Source organism: Pteropus vampyrus, unplaced genomic scaffold (assembly GCF_000151845.1).
Source record: "Pteropus vampyrus isolate Shadow unplaced genomic scaffold, Pvam_2.0 Scaffold88, whole genome shotgun sequence".
NCBI classification, from domain to species: domain Eukaryota; kingdom Metazoa; phylum Chordata; class Mammalia; order Chiroptera; family Pteropodidae; genus Pteropus; species Pteropus vampyrus.
Genome location: NW_011888869.1, coordinates 2834256 through 2838883, shown reverse-complemented (window position 1 = coordinate 2838883; position 4628 = coordinate 2834256). Strand labels below are relative to the sequence as shown.

The following is a 4628-nucleotide window of genomic DNA, read 5'->3' as shown; positions in this document are numbered from 1 at the left end:
ATTTCAACAGGTTTTCATATTTCTTGTAAAATAATATTATGGGAGGAAATGAGTTAAAAATAGAGTTTGAACACAAGAGGGTTTTTTTTTTTCATTCCTTCTGCTAACTAAAGGAATAAGATAATTATAAATTTACAACAAAGGGTATAAAGAGGAAGCTATTAGAAAATGTGTCCCATCAAAATTAAGAAGTAAATTCAGAATAGAAAAACATGAATAATCAGGAAATAGTGTATCCGACACAAGAGAGAAATGGACAGAATTTACGGGATGACAGCTGTATGGCAGGCAAGAGAGAAACAGTCTAGATTAGCAGAGGAGGATTGAGACCTTAAGAAAGAAGATCTCCAGGAAAAAGTACAGCTATTGTGTATGTAAGGCAAGTGTTTTCACACTGGATTTTTGTTTCTGGAGTAATCACATTTCTATAGGAAGAGTGATGAAATTAGCCAACGAACTCACCCAAACATAGAAGTTATTTATAATATGTGTTAATAAGTTAGGTAAGAGTTTATTTTGGGGGAGGGGGATGGAGGAGGAAAAGTACAAATTTTAAAACGATTTTTGAAAAATAGATAAAAGTGTTATAATTGTTAATATGACAGAAACAGAACATTGATGGTGAAAAGACCTAAGAGCCAAACAAACATTTTATTTAAAAAATGCATAAATCAACCTCATTATTTCTCTACATTTTTTTTTTTTTTGGTGAGGCAACCCTTAGGATGACCTCACAGATTGCAAGGACCTTGCCAGCTTACAATTCCTTATTTTTTATTTTTTTATGCCTATGGCACCTGATCTTTCCAGGTGGTTTCCTATCCAAGTACTAACCAAGCCCAACCCTGCTTAGCTTCCGAGATCAGATGGGATCGAGCTTGTTCAGGGTGGCATGGCTGTAGACTATTTATCTATATCTTAACTAAGGATCTTCATGAAGACACACTTTCTTCAAGGAAAAGTCTATTCTCATAATGGTCTATTCCAAATGACAAAGTAGAGCATGTCTACTTTGCTCTACTTTTTTTTTTCCCCAATTTTCCTGGGGCAGGTGATAATTCTAGTAATCAGAATATTACAGAAAAAGAATGCAAAAAAAAAAAAGACTTAAAAAAGTAACAACAGGAACAACAGTAGAACCCTAAGGCAGATAATTGAGAGTTCTTCCAACAAGTCCTACTATTTAGAAGATAAAAACTTCTATAATAATAATTATATAAGCTCTTGCAAAAGTCATGCCTTATTTTTATCACAGTGATCATGGAAAACCAGATCCCTACCCTGCCTGAGTCAGCTACTAACCGTGGAATGAAAGAGATTGTACTGAAGCTCCAAAGTCAAGAAGAGAGTGACATTGAACTTTACTTAAGCCCCCTACTTCTGCAAAGCAGCAGTGGTATAGAAATCCCCCAACTCTGTGTTACAGGAAAGGATTTACTGCAGATAACCATGCTGCTCCCATATGACCCAGATGAAACCTGGGGATGGCCCAGACCAGACACACTTGCTCCAAAATTTCTTTTGTTTCATCAATGAACTGTTTGTACCCACTGGTACAAAATTCTCGTTAACTACTCCAGTTTATCAATGTCCTGAACTTTGACCCACACTAGTGTTTAAGCAAGCAGTAGGAGCTTAATCAGTTCATAGAATGTGAAACCACCCTCCCCACTCTCACAGTTTCCTCCTGACCATTTGCTGACAACTATCCGGTCACAGTACCTGCTCACCTCATTCCTCCATACCTAGTCTTTATCCTTGTTTATTTTTCCTTATAAAAGAAAACCATTTTCTGCCTGATTTTTTAGACAGGTCTTTTGGTTGGAATATTTTTCCTATTGGAGTAGTTAGTCACTCTTTCCCTATTTCAATAGTCGTTCCCAATAAAGTCTCTCCTTTAGGTCCGAATTTGTTTTTTGTTTGACAGAAACCTCCAAGTCTAGAGCCAATGAAACAGAACCTTCCCTGCACCCTCTTCTCTTTGTTTTCAATATGTCATCAAAATTCAATTTTGTTAATATCAGGGCATATCTAATACAAAAATTCTTCCAAGTGCCAATTTCGCTCCATAAAATTGTGGATTAAAATGTTAGCAGCTTGTCTTTTAACATTTTTTTGAAAATGTATTAAATACCAGGGTATTAAGTACTTATGCTATGTGATATTCACCATAACACAGTAGAATGGGTACTATTACTTATACCCAGTTTACAAATGAGGAGATTTAAAATGAATGGGGGTTAACTACCTTGCCCAAGCTACTCAACTACTATATGGCAGACCTATAATTTCAACTCAAGTTTGTCTAATACCAGATTGCTCTTAAATTTATGTATTTTGCATGCATGTGTACACACATGCACATATATATTGCACTCACTTTTTACTAGTCCTAGAAGTTAGGAGTGACAGAATAATCAGGAGCATTCTACACATTAATTGGTGATACTTTAGTATTTTAGTTATCTCTAAATATTTAGCACTAGTTAGCATAGCATTCACCCTTATAATTTCTTAAGTAATGGGTTAAAGCTTAGATAAAATGATGGATGTGAATATAGTCACCTGTAGAGAAGATGCAGAATTAAATTAACACACATGTTTGAGAGTGTTTAAGAGGCAGTCAGAGAAAGAGGAGGTTAAGAAAGTGTTTTTGAAAGAGTAGCTGGAAAACCAAAAGAAAATGTAATCACTGAAGCTAAAGAAAAGTGGAATTTTAAGGATAAAATGGTGGGTAAAAATTTAAACACAGAAAGATAACATAGAAAAAGAACTATACATTTTTCTCATTTGGCAATTAGGCCTCATTAATAACTCTGACAAAGGAAGTTTAAATAAAAGATTAAGAGCAAAACTTTGTGGTGTAAAAGGGTGAGTCAAAGAAGTGCGAATATAGAATATAAACTATATAAACTATTCCATGTAGTAACATGACTATAAAGGAAGAGTAGATGGATATATAGAACTGGATGTAGGGAGATACAGGTATAAGAAGTTTATTTTTTGATACCCATATTATATGCTGAGCTTAAGAAACAAATCTAGAGGAAGATAGTGAAAATGATGATACAGGAAAGAGAAGTAATTTATGGAGTAAGTTCACTGCACAGGTAGGAGATTATGAAATCAAGTGAACACGTAGAATGCCCATCAAGATGAAAAAATCAGAGGAAAAGAGAAAGTGATGAAGTCAAATTAGAGTGGTGTTAAGAGAAGGATGTGTGATTTCGTACCTGATGTACTATACTTTCTCACAGATATCAGAAAAATGGTTATGTGCTAAGAGATGGAGATTATACATTGTTATATTGTTGAGATTTGCAAGTGTCATTGGGGAGAGTTGGAGAGAATCTGCTAAGGTCTTATGGATGCTGGTTGGGCACCAAATTTTAGCTCAGACTGAGAATCATGAATTGTTAGTTACACTTTTCTGCTGCAGCATGAAGTTTCTGAAAGTATATTTCTTACTTCATGTGCAGCTATTTTTTTCCCTCAGTTTCAATAGTAGTGACTATTTAATTTCAATATAAATTCTTAGCTCATCTCACTTTATTTTAAAAACTGGAACTCAAGTCTATTTGAAATGTTAAAGTTATTTAAATGCATAAAATTTTGTACCCACATTTATGTAATAATAAAACTTTGTGTCCCTAGATTTGATAGAAATGTTAGCTGAATGAAACTGTTTTCATTTTGATGTTTGTTGTGAGTCAGAAATCTAGCTGTGCATTTTGACATGATGATTGAAAATCCAATTTGACATGTACTAAAAAAATTCTGGTCAATAAATCTCTTTGGGCTTATTTTATTTTATTTTTCCTGAGCCAAAGGTATATGAATGTTAGCCCTTGTCTATAAGGCTGTCATCATAAAAGGCTTCGAAGTCCTTTTTACTCCTCTGCGTATGAATAAAAATCAAATTGAACAAGCTAGTGCAATTGCTTGTACTACACTGTCGAGATGTTATCTGGTGGTTTTTCTCTACAGGCATCAACTAATTATTTACACCGCTCCATCTTATATAGTTCGTTTTACTCCAATCAAGTTTACTTCAGATGGGCTGTCACTGCCCTAAGGTATATAAGTTCCTTTTGAAATTCGAATGCTTAATTTTTATAAAGATTGTTTAATTCAAATTGCTTTAGTAAATTATTCGATTTTAAATGCAATCTTTAAGGATATTAAAATGTAACATTATTAATTAATTGTTGAGTTCACATAGTTTACATTACCTAATATAATTTCAAAGTGTGCTGTGCTGTTTCTAAGATAAAATTTTTAAGATACATATAATCTAAAGTAATTGACTTTAGGGATTACACAGCTGAAAAATATGGATATGTTGCTGGCATGTTTAAGAGATTTGTATTAAAATTTCTAAAATATGAGGTTTTGATTTAATTAATTTGATATGTTTAAAACTAAAATATCTTATGTTCAATCCTATGTGCATGCTAAATCTAAAGTTAAACTCTTACTTGTTTGGTCTTTAGTTTCACTTAGCCTTAGATAAGATAGAAATAATATAATAGGCAGATAAATGATAGAGAGATATTCATAATATAAACTGTTGGGGGGGTTATCTTCTAAATAATGGCTTTGCTGGTATTGAAATTTGATAACTGGAT

General features: G+C 33.3%; 1 pseudogene; it reads right to left on the bottom strand.

The window, feature by feature from the left end:
* Window positions 1-785: 785 nt before the first annotated feature.
* On the bottom strand, window positions 786-904 carry LOC111742203 (annotated as a pseudogene).
* Window positions 905-4628: the final 3724 nt, after the last annotated feature.